Source organism: Saccoglossus kowalevskii, chromosome 20 (assembly GCF_978046115.1).
Source record: "Saccoglossus kowalevskii chromosome 20, keSacKowa6.1, whole genome shotgun sequence".
NCBI classification, from domain to species: Eukaryota; Metazoa; Hemichordata; class Enteropneusta; family Harrimaniidae; genus Saccoglossus; species Saccoglossus kowalevskii.
The window spans coordinates 28,674,252-28,692,891 of record NC_140660.1 but is presented as its reverse complement, the minus strand read 5'-3'; the positions used below and the strand labels follow the sequence as shown (position 1 = coordinate 28,692,891).

The following is an 18,640-nucleotide window of genomic DNA, read 5'->3' as shown; positions in this document are numbered from 1 at the left end:
CGAAACAAAAGACTGGGCTGTCCACAATAGCGTATCGGATAGGATATCAGTCAGGACAATAGCGTATCGGCATAAATTATAGCGAGTCCCTAAATGCAGCCTCTAATCAGCGATTCTGCCGGTGACGGAGAGATAGAATCCAGGTCAGGGGAAGCCCCATGACCTCAAGATTCTTTTACCCCTTACGTCACGAACCCACGTGACCGAGGCCATGTGGCAGCGCCACAGGTAGCCGTCCATCACTCTGGTTCCTTTCTCTCCACCTCGAGGACTTAGACCAACGCGGCGGAAAGAGTGGGGAGGTTGGGGGGGACCCGGAGTCTATGGTGGGTATGAACTATGTGAATAGGCGAGTTCGGAGAACCCTCGCCTAAATTGACTACGTTCAATTACCCACCATAGACTCCGGTCAGTCAAAATGACTATTTTGAACTGTAGGAAGAGTCAGACACCGATAGGTGGCGGGTTTTTCCGAGCCAACAGAAAAAAAAAAGGAATGATGAAAGTCTTTCCCCAGTCCGGGATGAAAACAAACTCAAAAGACCTAAGTTAAGATCCAAGAAGGGTGGTGTCTTACCTTGCCTGTGCTGTCCCCGAAGCAAGAAGCCAATGCTGCTGTGGTGACAGGGTTCGGTGTGCCCGAGAAAGCTAGACCCAAGCCGAATTCGGGAGTGATAAGCTTGAAGTAGGATCGAAACAGTTCGCATGAGGGTGTAGGTCGAAAGAAGCGAAACCTGGGAGCTTCCAGGGAGTGCTAGTGGTACAGACAATCTGCCGCAAAAATGCCGAGACTGACTTATCGCCTATGCGCAGGGGCCCCTGCGGTCGTATGGGCTGGGTCAGCAAACAAAGCCTGACCCTTTATGACGGGGCCTAACCTGAAGAGACCCTGCTCAATAGATTGGGTGTCTCTTAGGTAGTAGTTGCATTCTCCAGAAGCCTGCCCTCAAAATGTGTTCGAGGGAGGCGCCTGACGCTAGCGCTAGTGAGTTAGCAATCGCACGGACCTCATGTGCTCGTACTTGGTGTCTCTACAAGGTCTGTGTTGAGGAGGATAGTGTATTATAGACCTCCAGTACAGTCGCAGTAATCCACCTGGAGATGGAAGTCGGGGAAGCTGGCTTATCCTGTTTGCCAGGGCCGTAACACAAAAACATCTGTTTGGTTCCCTGTCTGGAAAACCTGGTACGGTTCTCGTAGCAACTCAGCGCTCGGACCGGGCAGAGAAGCAATTCCTCCTGATCCTCCGGACCGTCAATATTTGACAGCCGGGGGATGACGATCGGTTGAGGATTGTGTCCTGGGATTTGGTTCTTGGCGAGGAACCCGATACGTGTCTTTAGTACAACTTGATCATCCATAAAGGCGGCACAACCGTCCGCAAAGGACAGTGTGCCTAGCTCTGACCGGCACCTACCTGAGGCGAGGGCCAGTAGGAAGACTGTTTTCCACGTCAAAAACTTGAGTGGTGCTGAAATGAGGGGCTCAAAGGGAGGCCAGCTTAGGGCTGATAAAACAACCGACAGATCCCAATCAGGTGGTTCCCTTGAACGGGCCCTGGGCCTCTGATTATGGAAAGCAGTAAACAGTCTCCTAATAATGGGACAATCGGCTATACTTGCCCCCAAAGAGTTTTCTATGGCGGGGAACAAGGCTGACCTGTAGCCAACGATCGCTGCGTAGGACAAACCCACTTCGTCAAACAAGTGGACAAAGAAGTCTGCTACCTGGCCGATAGAGGGATGGCATGGATCAATCTCCCTTCCACTACACCAACCGGTGTATGCTCGCCACTTTGAGTCATAGGCAGCGTTGGTGGAATCCCTGTTCGCCCTGGCCAGGATGTTGGCAGCCCGCTTAGATAGACCTTTTGTCTGCGCGAGTCTACTGAGAGCCTCCATGCGTGTAAGTGGTACACTGCTGGGCTTGTTTGTAGTGTGCCGTCCGGCTGGGACAGCAAGTCTGGTATGTCCGGCAGTACTACCGGTGTTTCGACTATCATTTCCAGCAGGAGCGGAAACCAGGCCTTGGTCGGCCAATTGGGCGCCACCAGAGTTAATATGCAGGTGGGCTCTTGTCGAAGTTTCTCCAGTACCCGGTGAATTAGCGGGAAGGGAGGAAAGGCGTACGCATCCATGTGGGACCAGGGGATTGATAAGGCGTCCACGGCCCATGCTCCTGGTGTTGGCAGGAGTGTTACATACGTCGGGAGCTTGGCGTTCCGGGGTGCGGCAAACAGGTCTATCTTTGGACCGTCCCACAGCCGAAACAGTCCGTGTTCTGGAGACGGAGGCGCCTCGAAAGGGCGTCTGCCAGACCGTTTCTCACCTCTGGAAGGTGGTGTGTGGTTAGCTCCACATTGTATTCCAGGCACCAAAGGAGAATTTGCTCTGCTAGGACTGACAACGATGGGGAACGCGTCCCCCCTCCTTGTTGATGTAGGAGACCACCGCTGTGTTATCTGTGCGGAGCAGGACTCTGTGGTCTCGAACTACGGGTCGAAAGTGTGAAAGTGCTAGGTGCACTGCTTTCAGCTCGAGCCAGTTGATATGGTGGTCCCGAACCCATTGCGGGGGCCATATTCCTTGGGCTTGTTTGTCCGATAGATGCGCTCCCCACCCTTGGAGGGAGGCGTCTGTTACCAGAGTCATGGTTGTGACGAGTGGGTCCAAGGGGACCCCCTGACTGAGGTTGGTCAGTGACGACCACCAGGACAGGGTTTCCTTTACTTGGTCCGGGATCAATACCCATCTGTTTAGTTCCCGTAGGTGAGCTCGGTATTCCAATAACAAGCATTGGACCGGGTGGCTGCGTAGTGCGGCCTGGGGAACTACCCTTCGAACGGAGGTCATCATTCCGATGAGCCGCATTAGTTCTCGGAGAGGCACTGAAGGTACGCTGACTAGGCATTCTGCTAGGTTGCTTAGCGCTAGGCAACGCGCTTGAGATGGGCGAACCAGGCCTACTTCGGTGTCGAACTCCATGCCCAGAAACACCAACTGTTGAGTCAGGTCCGGATGGGACTTTTGGTGATTTACTAAAAAGCCCAACTGGTGAAGTAAATCCTGTGTAAGCCTTACATGTCTGGCTAATAACCCCTTGTCTGGGTTGTGTATCAACCAGTCGTCTAGGTACGGATTGATGTGTACCGACATTTGGTGGAGCAGCAGCACTACCTGATTCATCACTCTGGTGAACACGTAGGGCGTAGGGGAGCACCCGAAATTCGAATACTTGGCCCAGATGGGCGAATCGAAGGAGAGGGCAACTCGCTGGGTGCATCGGTATGTGCAGGTAAGCGTCGCATAAGTCTAAAGAGGCTAGCCAGTCGAGCCGGTGGATGGAGAGTAGGACACTGGATGGTGTCTCCATGCAGAACCGATCGAGAAGCACATACTGGTTTAGTCTGCTTAGGTCCAGAACCGGACGCCAACCGCCTGTAGATTTTGGTACTACGAATACATTTGAGTAGAAGCCCGGACTTAGTGCCGGCTGAACTATTTTGTGTATGGCGCCCTTTCTTAGCAAACTGTCTACTTCCTGTCTGATTGCTTCCGCCTTGCGGGGGTCCCCTGGCAGTGCCCCCAACGGGGGGGGGACACTGACAGGGGCGGAGGAGATGTCAGTGGTATTCTGTAACCGCGTGGGACCACCTGGAGCGTCCAGGGATCGGTTACCCACTGCCTCCGAGCCGGAATGCACCGGCGCAATCTGTGTGCGACAGGGATCTGTGGCCATGGGTTTGGCGGTTGCAAGAGGGGGGGGTTTCTCCTCTACCATGAGGTGAGCCTCCCCGTAGATCACTGGGATGATGACCACCCAAGGAGGAGGAGGAGCCACCACCTGGACCTCTCTTTCCTGGGGGCGCGGATGGGTACGAGCGCTTGCCTCCTGGCTGACTCTGTTTAGCGGAGCTAGACTTAGGGCGTTGTGCTTTCTGTGTTTGGGGCGCCCTCCGTTTACCCTTGGCAGTGGCTAACTGGCTAGCCGATTCGACTTGAACCATTTGGTTTGTTACACCCCGAAGCTCTGCGACTGCCCCCGCCATCTCCCCATCAAAGAGGGTGGAGGATCTCCAGTCTGCGTAACTGAGGCGGTGGCATACCCCCTTACTCAGTTCGCCAGCGAAAACACATGCGTCTAAAACCGCGTCTCGCTGCACAGTAGTAGCCCCGGCCAAGAGAGCCATATGACACTGGAGAGATATCGCACATAGCCGTACGGTGGCCTACCATTAACTGTGTCGCCTGGTCTAGGAGGCTAGTGCGTTCTGCATCTGAGGTCTCAGAGTCCTGGGCGCGCACAAGAATGCGCTCCAGTGTGGCGCCCACAAATTCAAGGAAATTGATGGGTCGCAACTCCGCTCTCAGGGCATGTTTGATAGTCTCAGAATGGGTAGATGAGAATGACCATGGAACGCGGCCAACCCCTTCACCCGGTTTGCAAAACAGAAGTTTGTGGTACCGGGGTCCGGGGAAGGAGCCTTGGGGTCCGGTCGGGGACTTCTGGTTTCGTCCCACGAATTGGGGTCCGAATCCGAGATTGCCCCGATGGGGTAGCGTTTAGTCCAGCGAAAGGAGTTATGCAAAAAATTAACCCAGCCCGGGGCTTTCGGCATTACTTCCTCCGTGGCTGACCAACGACCGCCCCTCAACACCGTCTGCGCGCCGTCCCCCATGCTCAGTGCTCGGCTGGACCAGGGGAGACGTGCGGATGGGGTCGATCTGGATCCCGGCGCCTGTGATCCCATCAGCATAGAAGTGACCATAAGCGGCTGCTTTAGGATCGAGGGTGGGGGAATATACATAGCGTCACCTGGACTGATAATATTCCGCATCACCCCAACGGCGTGGCGTGGCGAGTCATTACGCAATGTGGACTCTGAGGGGCCGCCCGTGGTACCCACTGTATCCGACGCGAGTGAACTGCCACCCCTCAGCCTAAATATGTGGGCGAGAGCGTGTTCAAGAGTGCGTCTCATGACAGGGTCGGTTCCCTCTGGGAACGCCTGTGGGTCGGCGAGAAGGGAGTCGAAACCCACAGCGGAACTCAGACTTGAGGGTAAATTAACCAGTCTGGTACCGCGCGGCGAACCCTGGCTGGTTGAAAGTGGGGGGGGGGGGTACAATGTATGTCCTGACCCAAACGCCCTGCCCCGAAAACGGAGTCCTGGCTATGAGCGTCCCCGTTGGTGTTACGTGTCTGAGGTTCCTGAGGAGACCTGCTGCCACTAGCCTGAGCCTCTGCCTCCCCCGAATCAGCGGGGGGGGGGGGGGGGGCACAGCTGGGTTCCCCGGAAGAGACGTGTCTAGAATGCGAATGGTGCTTTCTGTGTTTCTTCCTACTTGCCGGCTGAGAGGCCGCAGCGGAGACAGCTCGCTCCGCCTGCAGGTGATCTACTCTGCCTGCCAGGGACGCAATTTGCCCTGACAGTCCTTCGACCAATGCCCTCATTTCAGCAGCAAAACCGGCGCCGTGCGAGGATGGGTCCACAACGGGACACCCAAACCCCGAACGCACGTGAAACAACGATAACACTTTGAATGCGGGTTCCATTCCTGCAATTGCTGCGTACACTGAGTACAAATCCACCTCATAAACTGAGGAGACAATACCGGCGGTGAGCCTCTGGCGCTGCCAGTGCATCTGTCCATTTCTAAATACATTAAAAATAAAAGACGACATGCATGAGGGAAAAAGAATTACAGTTGTAAAAGGTGCCGCCATGAAATCAACATGCGATTACGTAGTGGCGCCCGGGTTTGATTTCTTTGTTGTGGAAAAGCTTAACACACAAAGGGGAAAACGACACAAGGGTAAAAAGACAAGAAAACTCATCCTACCAGCTAGAATGTCGGATGCCGCGGCTGCGGCAATGACCCACGCTAGAAACCCGGACAGGAAAAGGCAACATAGCCAGGCAGAGCCACTCAGAAACATTCCCCGACGAGAGAATTGAAGAGTGATGGACGGCTACCTGTGGCGCTGCCACATAGCCTCGGTCACGTGGGTTCGTGACGTAAGGGGTAAAAGAATCTTGAGGTCATGGGGCTTCCCCTGACCTGGATTCTATCTCTCCATCACTGATTAATGCCTACAGTTCAAAATAGTCATTTTGACTGACCGGAGTCTATGGTGGGTAATTGAACGTAGTGAATATGAGGTTATCTTTCAATACAGACTTTTCCTTATCAGGTCAAAGAACCTCTCAAAATGTTACAACAATGAACATTTCACTGGGGTCACAAAGGGTGGTTTTCACACTATGGTTGTATGTTTGTTATTTACTAAAGTAACATCTGAGATTATGAATTCTAGTAAAAAGGTTTTGGGTTAACTTGGGTTAGAGCATTATGCGTTTGAACCACAGTATTTTGATAGTGGAAGCCCAATTGCGTTAAAGTACCGTACTTCCCCGATCGTAAGCCCCTCCCGAGTATGAAGCCCATCCCTCTATTTTTAGTCATTTATCGAGTTGAGGGCATTCACGATTATAAGCCCAGGGTGTTTTTACTGGGCGTCAACGATATTCTTTAAAATATGCATGTAAAAAGTGTGTTTCATTTCATAATAATGGTGATTGGCATGGTAGTTTGGTTCGTGCTTTTATAAGAAAACTCGCATTAAATTCAGAGTTCATGGCGAACGTGTCACAACGTGGTTCGCATTCTCTCTATTCTGTCATTTACTCAGGATGAACCCCGATGTTGCAATATTGGAGTAATCCATATTTCTTTGAGTAGTAGCTTTCGAAAAGCCAAAAATGTGATCGTTAAGTCGTGCACCTGGTTATTGGGCACGGTTTACTTTGAGACTATCATGAAAGGCCTAGGGTTTGAACGATGTGACATGTTGCCGACCGTGAAAGGTGTTTAAATTTTTCCTCCACACTCAGTTTACCCACAGTTACTATTAACCTTTGTTTACTTTTCGTAAATTCCGAATCGCCGGTTTTTTTGGAAAAAAATTATCGTTTTTTACGTTGCAATCAGTGCTGCAGATCGCATTTTAACATTGCGGTAATTCACTTCCGCATTGTGTTAACAAATCATCGTCAATAATCGGAAAAAGACATGACCTGTTAGGTCAAAGGAAGTTGTTACCAAAACGAAGATAATGATAAATGCCTTCGACTGTTTCCCCACAGACCCTACCCATTATTTCACCGTAAATTCAGACGGTATGTAACGTAAATCGTATTGTAATAAAATGTGTGTATTTTTTATGTTTGTTTCTTCATTGTAAGTGTCGTGGAAATCAATGACGCATTTTTTTCAAAAAGAAATATTATTTTCCCGAGCCCGGCGTGGTGAACGAATTATTTTTTTGGATAATTCTTCATTGTTAGCAAGATGGTTACAGTGTTTAACCCAAAAAACAAAATCATCTTTTCTGAGTTGGTCCTCAAGTATAAGCTCATCCCTTACTTTTTCCTTACATTTTCATGTCTCCGGGCTTATGATCAGGGAAGTACGGTATACTGTGGAGATTCAGATCAGAGTGATGAGTGTGAGTGATGAGAGTATATCGTCCGACGATGCCCCTTGTTCGGATGATAGTTTTATTTTAAATTACACGGAAGTCTGTGAACAATCAGCTTGGTGTTCCTGTGACAATTGTCCCATGATTTTCCAGTGCAGCCCCGTGAATACATGGACGAAAATGTTTCCACCACCACCCTACGAACTCAAGATTGCATACTCCAGCATCCAGACTTTGAAATAATTTGCACGCACAGTGGAGTACTGGAAACAGCATTTATTAGACAGTTAAACAAAAAACAAAACAAAATGCCTGTCTTGATCAATCGCACATCCGTAATGTTTGTATGTTGACACGCTTGTAAATAGCATTAACGTAAAAGTCGAAACAACCTAGACTAGAAGTCAATTCACCAGTCCAGCCAGCTATGGCTCCCTAAGTTGTTTATATTTAATCAAATACTATTTCGTCATCATGCTTTTTTTCCTTTCCTGTTTATACCTCACGAGGCGTTTTTTTATGGAAGTCATTCGCGGGTTTATGGTTTCTCATATTTAAATCATCATAACTCTGAAGATAATCATTTTTTTTTCAAATTTATAATCAATATACATAACTTGATAAATACAAACACCAAATAAGGCTCTATTTAGTTCCCCTTTAATGAATATTTCAATTCAATTTGAATATTTCAATTTGGTTTGAATATTTCAATTCAATTTGAATATTTCAATTCAATTTGAATATTTCAATTCAATTTGAATATTTCAATTTGGTTTGAATATTTTAATTCAATTTGAATATTTCAATTTGGTTTGAATCTTCTTAGTATAACACATACCTCCAGACACTGGTGCATCCATAAACACACAGCCTTTTTTCTCAGCCAATGCTGCCATATCTTTAGACACTGCTGGGTCAATTGTACTATTGTCAATCAATAAACTGCCTTGCTTCACAGAACTGCTGAATAAAAAAAATATATAATTATAGAAAATGTTATTTCCAAATCATTTATTACATGACCTTAGCTTTGAATACATGTACACAATTATGATGTGCAATTATGAGCAAGACAGTAACAAAAATTTTCTGACAGTAAATATATTTATGAATCAATAATGCACTCCATATAAACCAATATTGAACTCCATATCAACCAATATTGAACTCCATATAAACCAATATTGAACTCCATATAAACCAATATTGAACTCCATATAAACCAATATTGAACTCCATATAAACCAATATTGAACTCCATATAAACCAATATTGAACTCCATATGAACCAATATTGGACTCCATATGAACCAATATTGGACTCCATATAAACCAATATTGAACTCCATATAAACCAATATTGAACTCCATATAAACCAATATTGAACTCCATATAAAACAATATTGAACTCCATATAAACCAATATTGAACTCCATATAAACCAATATTGAACTCCATATCAACCAATATTGAACTCCATATAAACCAATATTGAACTCCATATAAAGCAATATTGAACTCCATATAAACCAATATTGAACTCCATATAAACCAATATTGAACCCCATATAAACCAATATTGAACTCCATATGAACCAATATTGAACTCCATATAAACCAATATTGAACTCCATATAAACCAATATTGAACTCTATATAAACCAATATTGCACTCCATATGAACCAATATTGAACTCCATATAAACCAATATTGAACTCCATATAAACCAATATTGAACTCCATATAAACCAATATTGAACTCCATATAAACCAATATTGAACTCCATATAAACCAATATTGAACTCCATATAAACCAATATTGAACTCCATATAAACCAATATTGAACCCCATATGAACCAATATTTAACTCCGTATGAACCAATAATGCACTCCATATAAACCAATATTGAACTCCGTATGAACCAATATTGAACTCCATATCAACCAATATTGAACTCCATATAAACCAATATTTAACTCCATATAAACCAATATTGAACTCCATATCAACCAATATTGAACTCCATATAAACCAATATTGAACTCCATATAAACCAATATTGAACCCCATATGAACCAATATTTAACTCCGTATGAACCAATATTGGACTCCATATAAACCAATACTGAACTCCATATAAACCATTATTGAACTCCATATAAACCAATATTGAACTCCATATAAACCAAGAATTAACTTCATATAAACCAATAATTAACTCCATATAAACCAATATTGAACTCCATATAAACCAATAATTAACTCCATATAAACCAATATTGAACTCCATATAAACCAATATTGAACTCCATATCAACCAATATTTAACTCCGTATAAACCAATAATGAACTCCATATGAACCAATAATGAACTCCATATAAACCAATAATGAACTCCATATGAACCAATAATGAACTCCATATAAACCAATATTGAACTCCATATAAACCAATATTTAACTCCATATAAACCAATATTGAACTCCACGTGAACCAATATTTAACTCCATATAAACCAATATTGAACCCCATATAAACCAATATTGAACTCCATATAAACCAATAATGAACTCCATATGATCCAATATTGAACTCCATATGAACCAATATTGAACTCCATATCAACCAATATTGAACTCCATATAAACCAATATTGAACTCCATATCAACCAATATTGAACTCCATATAAACCAATATTGAACTCCATATCAACCAATATTGGACTCCATATAAACCAATATTGAACTCCATATAAACCAATATTGGACTCCATATAAAACAATATTGAACTCCATATCAACCAATATTGAACTCCATATCAACCAATATTGAACTCCATATAAACCAATATTGAACTCCATATGAACCAATATTGAACTCCATATGAACCAATATTGAACTCCATATGAACCAATATTGAACTCCATATGAACCAATATTGAACTCCATATGAACCAATATTGAACTCCATATAAACCAATATTGAACTCCATATGAACCAATATTGAACTCCATATCAACCAATATTGAACTCCATATCAACCAATATTGAACTCCATATCAACCAATATTGAACTCCATATAAACCAATATTGAACTCCATATAAACCAATATTGAACTCCATATAAACCAATATTGAACTCCATATAAACCAATATTGGACTCCATATAAACCAATATTGAACTCCATATAAACCAATATTGAACTCCATATAAAACAATATTGAACTCCATAAAAACCAATATTGAACTTCATATAAACCAATATTGAACTCCATATGAACCAATATTGAACTCCATATAAACCAATATTGAACTCCATATGAACCAATATTGAACTCCATATAAACCAATATTGAACTCCATAAAAACCAATATTGAACTCCATATGAACCAATATTGAACTCCATATGAACCAATATTGAACTCCATATAAACCAATATTGAACTCCATATAAACCAATATTGAACTCCATATAAACCAATATTGAACTCCATATAAACCAATATTGAACTCCATATAAACCAATATTGAACTCCATATAAACCAATATTGAACTCCGTATGAACCAATATTGAACTCCGTATGAACCAATATTGAACTCCATATAAACCAATATTGAACTCCATATAAACCAATATTGAACTCCATATAAACCAATATTGAACTCCATATAAACCAATATTGAACTCCATATAAACCAATATTGAACTCCGTATGAACCAATATTGAACTCCATATAAACCAATATTGAACTCCATATAAACCAATATTGAACTCCATATAAACCAATATTGAACTCCATATAAACCAATATTGAGCTCCATATAAACCAATAATGAACTCCATATAAACCAATATTGAACTCCATATAAACCAATATTGAGCTCCATATAAACCAATAATGAACTCCATATAAACCAATATTGAACTCCATATAAACCAATATTGAACTCCATATCAACCAATATTGAACTCCGTATAAACCAATATTGAACTCCATATAAACCAATATTGAACTCCATATAAACCAATATTGAACTCCATATTAACCAATATTGAACTCCATATCAACCAATATTGAACTCCATATAAACCAATATTGAACTCCATATGAACCAATATTTAACTCCATATAAACCAATATTGAACTCCATATCAATCAATATTTAACTCCGTATAAACCAATATTTAACCCAATATAAACCAATATTGAACTCCATATAAACCAATATTGAACTCCATATAAACCAATATTGAACTCCATATAAACCAATAATGAACTCCATATAAACCAATAATGCATTCCATATAAACCATTATATTATACCAGTATATTGATGGTGTTAATCCATTGATTTGATTGGTCCAAACACAAAATTTGCATATGCAGTCCATGGTATATTGGCTGATAATGCATGGCTAAACCAAGTGGCCCTGGAACATGAATTGACTACAGGTTTAATACGGAAATACATAAAACCGGTATTATTTGATTTTTAGGGAAATATAGTAGTTGAATTTTGGAAGAATATTGAAAAAAATACTGAATTAAAAACATCTGAAAAGTTATATAACTATAATATTGCTTTTTGTTAATGGTGGGATCCAAGTTGTGAGCGTCGGTCGTTGGGTGATTGTCATTCGCCACACAAACCTAAACCACCGTCCCTCAACACCGTGAGGTGCCTACACGAACGTCAGAACGCTATGTTCTCAGAGATGGATTGTGAACTTTCAACAAAGAAAACATGATCTTTAAGTACAAGATATAATTGAGGGATTTAATGACATAAAAATGCAAAAAAATATGAGTCACAGGCAAAAATGTGTGCCACCAATAACAACCGGTGTCCGGTAGCGGCAGTGCACCCGGGTAATTGCCATCTGTTTCAAAAACACAGGACAACGCAGGATTCGACGACGATATCTGGTATTGTAATTCTCCACTATGGGTAAATAAATTACAGGAGATGATGAAGGTAATTTCGAAAGCTACAGATTTGTGCCGAGTGTACACCAACCACTGTATTAGAGCGACGGCGTGCAAAGTCTTTCGGCCGGAGTTGAGACAAGGCATATCATGTACGTGTCACAAAAACGATGCGAAAATCCGATCTTACACCATCAAACTTACCCCAGAACAACGACAAAACTTGTCAGTCATACTGTCACAAAACTTTGGTTATACCAAAGGTATCCAGGTCAGATGTTGGAACTGAGGTCGCTGTGCCGGTCGCCGTACATGATACACCGCGTCCCGCCGCGTCTCAAATTTCAGTCGAACCAAGTAACGCTGAACGTCAAATATCTACAGTTACAAGTAGTATGATGAGTCACAAAACCGGTTTATTTCACAACTATACTTTCAATGGGCAAATTACAGTCCAAATTGTACAAAAACCGGAATTAAAACGTGGAAAATCCGTTGTTTAAATGATCCAAACTGTACACGACCCTGTATTTCAAATCGCATTGTGCGTCAGTAAAAGGTCAGAAAGGTCATCCTTTGTTATGCTAATTTGTGTGTTTACGCTGCTCTATTCAACGTGGATATGTTTCTTTTTCATGTGGAATAAAAATTAGTTTGTATTCAATTTGAACTGTGTGGCGCATGTAATTTTTGTTTGCATTCAGCGTACAACTACATACTATTCTTATAAATATTCATGTTCAAGGGCCATAATCATGATCTTTTAGTAGATGAAAGTAAACTCTTTTTTTACTAGTTTTATCGAATTGTCAATATACTGGTATAATATAATAGCAATAACCCCCGCCTGCGGCTCGTGCATATACATGTCGTGAATTGTGCAATATCTCGTGGTATACCCGCCTTCGGTGGGGGTTATTGCTTAAATAAATATTGCTTAAATATAAACCAATAATGCATTCCATATAAACCAATATTGAACTCCATATAAAACAATAATGAACTCTATGTTTACTATTATATGATTGTCAATATCAGTGAATTTTATGATGTCATTGCTGCAGAATAATTCCCAATAATCATGTATCTATTATTGAAGCATCAAGGCCCTGTACCATGGATTTGAATACATTTTTGGGAACGAATAAAAGAGAGGGTAATTAAATGCAAGAGAAATTATGAGGTACAAGTAATAAAAACAGTATTAAATAAAATGATCCATTATCAATAATAACGGATTTAATTTTTACAATAATAATAATTTTGTAAGGACACTGATATCTGCACACCAACTAATATGCATGCTTCTAGATTCCACAACTGATGTCACTGATTTATGAGGAAAAATGAGATAAACCAAGTGGCAGTATGTGTACAGTGTGTGAGTACAGAGAGGTGAACTTTTTATGCCTTTTATAAGTTGTTGTATGTATATTATTGATTGATGAAAGACTGTCGTGACTTGTATTTCCTTAGCGGCAACTCAACGGTAAATGTCACTGTCTGGTGTCACAGTTTGCAAAATGACAAAAATATTCACTAAAAATCCAAAATTGCATATTTTGACACAAATTTAACAAATCTGATCAAAGCATTTGGACTTACGATTTAGGACTAATTGTCGAAAATTACATCTTTTTACCAAAAATGACAAAAATATTCACTAAAAATCCAAATTTGCATATTTTGACACAAATTTAACAAATCTGACAGAGGACCACCCCAAGTACCTTTGGTACAAATATGAAGGTAATTGGTCAGGTACTTTTGAAGAAGAAGTCGTTTAAAGGAAAACTTCACGCGGGACGCAGGACACCGGAGAGACTCCCATACCAACAGCTCCACTGGGTCATCTGCAATGACAGCAGAGCTAAAAATATATAATAATAATACTTATTTAATTATTTGGGTTTTCAGCCCGCAAATTACGGGACATGGTCAATAATACAGTCAATCTGGCACATAGTCATCGGTAATACTTGAAGAATAATGAATGTATCCACACTAACTATGTTCAAATTCAACGCTCTCGCTGGGTGTGACAGCAAGATCAAATCCCATTTTACGCACTTGAATTTTATCTGGACTACAAGCACGCATTGCGCGTGTTATTGTCAAAATCCATCCATAAATGCCAAGATCCAGTTCTGGAATGATGGAAACAAAATGGCCATCAGCCATTTTAAATTGGATTTGAAAAAAAAGATGCGCATCAAGGTCCCATAATGTACAACGTATGTACCAAGTTTAAACAAAATCCATCCATAAATCCTTGATTTTGATGATTTTTTAGCACAAAAATGGCCACCATTCGGCCATCTTGAATAATATCGTGAAACAAATTGATGTGCATATCATGTATAATATTATGTATGATGTATGTGTGAAGTTTGATTGTGATTGGTCCAGGCATGTCTACGATACAGGTCCGGATGCATGCACACACGCATGGACGCACAAAGGTTAAAACATAAGTCCCTGTTTTTAGACTGCATCCGAGCGGGACTAAAAAAATATTGAATCCCAGCCAAATCTAGGTCAAAGGGTCAGATTGTGTGCATATAATTATAGATAGTTAAAAACTAAGTATTTGAACTTATGACGGCTGTTCAACATCTATGATAACCAGAAAGACAATTATAAGTCAATGTGAACCTCAGACATTTTTTGGTAGTTTAAATTTTAAATGCGAGTGGGCGGTGATATTTCCAGGTTTGCAAGATCAAAAATAAAGTGAGAATTATCCCGTCAAATTAAACAAGCGGTCGCAAAAGTGAGGCGAAATGACTACTGTATGTACATGTACCCCGGTTACAGACAGTCAATCTGCACAGACGATCTGGGGGAACTTGGCATGTACACACATACCAGCATATAGTAGTGCAAGGCAGTGGGGTCTGCACTGAGACAGCGTACACTTCATTCTGGCATCCACGCCACGCCACGCCACACCACGCCACCCACGCCACGCCACCTATGGTGATACAATGTACAATGTGACGTCATGACCGGTACATACTGCGCAACAAGCGCAGCCCTTAAGATTTCGCTAATTTAGATCACAAAGTACTGATTAAAATACGGTCTGAGTGGGACAAAAATTAAACTCCATTGGTCATGGATGTTTTTGTGTGTAAAACACAAGAAGGACGAAAATAATTTGTTTTTTATATACCGTAATGTTGCACACATTCCAATGAAGAGTACATAATTGAATTGGTATGGATGAGATATCATAAATGCCTGAATAAATATCTAAAAAAACACAAATTTCTGTTTCTGTGTAATTTATTATGTATTTGTACATGGCTACTCAATTTTTCAGAGAGCATTATTTTTCCTGTGCTGTTTGAAAACAACATCACGTTGCCGATGGATTTTTCTACCAGCGGGGGCGCTTCACAAAAGAAAGTTGTCAGATTATATTTCGGACTATAATTTAAACAATCTGAACTGAATTACCGGTATAGATGCATTGTACACGTGATTTGATGTAAATTATACAATGCCATATCCTAGTACGGGTCGTTGGTGTTTCAAAGTGCGAGACAATTCTTTGATTAAGGAAAGTTAATTTTAATACTAGTGTCGTACTGTTTCTGTGGAGTACGTGCCAATGACAACATCAGGGGACCAGCAACTATTGAAGAGCGAACCGCACCAAAGTGGGTCAACGGAGCGTGCACACTTTACACACGTACTCCACTGCAAAACGAGTACACACAGCACCACACAAGTACAGATACACATTACGCACCTGCAAAAGTCCTAACCGGGCCATGGGTACGATGGAAACCGACAAAACAGTAAGGCAACAAGCGTGCACTTCTGCACAGAGACGCCATTTTGAAACTAGAGGATTATGGGAGTTGTTGCAGAATGACATTTGGCCTTAGATTGACCTCCACTTCGCACTGCAAAAGTATAAATTGATTGGCTTTGTTTTTCACACGGATATTCACGAGGCTAAAGGTTCATTAATTTGTGAAAGGAACAATAAATTCAATTGTTTAATATTCACCGGGTCTTAGGGTATGACTATGTAATTATCAGCTCAGCAAAGACACAAGTCGTATCATAGAATTGTAAATCCTCATTTGGTTCTATATATACAGTAGTGTGTCCCCGTGTATTTATGCGCTATGTAAAAGTATGGCCCGTTTTGGGTTATATTTGCTTAAACAATGAGTTTATTTTCGGCCACTGACTGGTGAATGGAATCCGTTCAACTTTTAAATCAGACTCATTCTACATAATAGAAGACCGTCGTTTTTTTCTCGGTTGTCTATGAACCCGGAACCGGAAATCGAAATGGGCTTTTTGTACTGGAAGAAACAAAAACGAAAATGACTTTTACATTATCCGTTATACAAATCACACGTGTTATAATGCGTGGTTTTCAAACACACAGTTTACGCACGTACAGTGTTTATGATTATTAAAATAAGAAACAAACGCAATTTTTTTTTCCAAATTGATAAGATTAATACAAAAAGGAGGATTTTTCAATCTTTCAATTAATCTCCCCAGCAAACCCGCCAGCCAATCTCCGGGTAAATTGTTCTCCCATTATACATGACGTTTAGAATTCCGAAGATTTCCTTCGCAAATAGGGCTTCCTATTATTTTGTTTTTGTTTTAAATGTTTGTACGCACTTCATTTTTCTTTTGAAAAGCCATGTTTTAGCATGCTCCAATTCGAGTCTCCCCGGGAGTGCCACGTTCATAAGGCTTACAGCACGTGTGGAAAAGGTGTTAATCCATAGACTGGACTCGGGTCTGAGAACTGGAAAAGGGGTTATCCGTTATTTTTTTCCAAATTGATAAGATTAATACAAAGAGGGGGATTTTTCAATCTTTCAATTTATCTCCCCAGCAAACTCGCCAGCCAATCTCCGGGTGAATCTTTCTCGCATTATACAAGACGTTTAGAATTCCGATGAATTCCTTCGCAAATAGGGCTTCCTATTGATGTTGTCACCTGGAATGAGTTATTATTATTATTTTTTGTTTGTTTTAAATGTTTGTACGCATTTGGATTTTTTTTGAAAAGCCATGTTTTAGCATACTCCAATTCGAGTCTCCCCAGGAGTGCCACGTTCATAGGGCTTACAGCACGTGTGGAAAAAGGTGTTAATCCATATACTGAACTCAGGTCTGAGGACTGGAAAAAGGATTATTCGTTATTTTTTCATTCAATTGAAATGTGTTTCAGTCTTTTTTAGATACATGTATTCTGCAGTCTTGTGAAACAATGTAAACATTTTACGTAAAGTTCGGTTCAAAACCAGTTTGGTTGATTTATCTTTTCAAAAAACAGAAGAACCCGCAATAAGGAGATGTTCACGCGCGAAAACCACAATGCATTTAATTTTATTGAATGTACGGAAACGTAAAAACAAAATTATTGCGTTATATTGTTGATAAACATCAAAAGTTTTGTTTTCATTTCTATCGCAGTGGATGCCATCAAGTCGGAATTAAAAACTCAGAGGTGGGCGTAAGTTTCGGCCATCATTTTCAATTGCCACCCGGATGTTTTACTTAGGCAATTCTGCCACGCACATGTATTACATCTTATCGATTGAGAGTCGTTCGCGGGTATGAGAACGGATATTCAGATTTCCTGATTTTAAGACTTAGTTTTTATGTTGTTGTTCACAAAACTCTCATTAAACATATGGTAATAGAATTACTTTGCGCATACAAATGAATAAAAAAAAACACAAGAAAACGGCGACGTTCGAGTCAATTAAGATTTCTTAATTTCTGAAAATATCAGTCGGTGACATAAGGTGTTATTATAAGATGGAAAATTCTGATTTTCATGAATAATTAGAAGTTTCCGAGGGAGTACAATTTGTTTTCAATGAAATAGTTCCAAAAAATGCATTTTTTCACAATTTTCTTTAAAACCATGATTTGTATCGGGTAAACACCCTGAAAGGATATGTCGTGTGTCCAAATCTATAATTTTTGAAACGCAATATTGTCATCAAATTTCAGCCCTATTTAATATGCCGTTGCATGTTAAGCCTATTTATGTTTGTTGTGAAAACGGCGTAATTATCATTATTTAGTTTTAATTCGCACGTTGTAAATACGGCGTTTTTATGTTTGTTAACAACTTGTATGTTGCAAGTAGGTAAATTATATGTTTTTTATTTATAACTCTTATGTTGTAAGTACGGCGTTTTTATGTTTATTTACTATC

At 41.1% G+C, this 18,640-nt stretch overlaps 1 protein-coding gene across 1 annotated transcript in view; it reads right to left on the bottom strand.

Moving 5' to 3' along the window:
* The window catches only part of LOC146730196 (fas apoptotic inhibitory molecule 1-like), a 31,593-nt gene extending 15,319 nt beyond the window's left edge, over positions 1-16,274 (bottom strand). Inside the window, exons 1-2 of the mRNA XM_085494526.1 lie at positions 16,184-16,274; positions 8,324-8,445 (exon numbers count right to left, since the gene is read on the bottom strand). The gene's annotated coding sequence lies outside the window, so the exon portion shown is untranslated. The remainder of the gene's footprint in view (positions 1-8,323; positions 8,446-16,183) is intronic.
* Between the last annotated feature and the right edge of the window lie 2,366 nt (positions 16,275-18,640).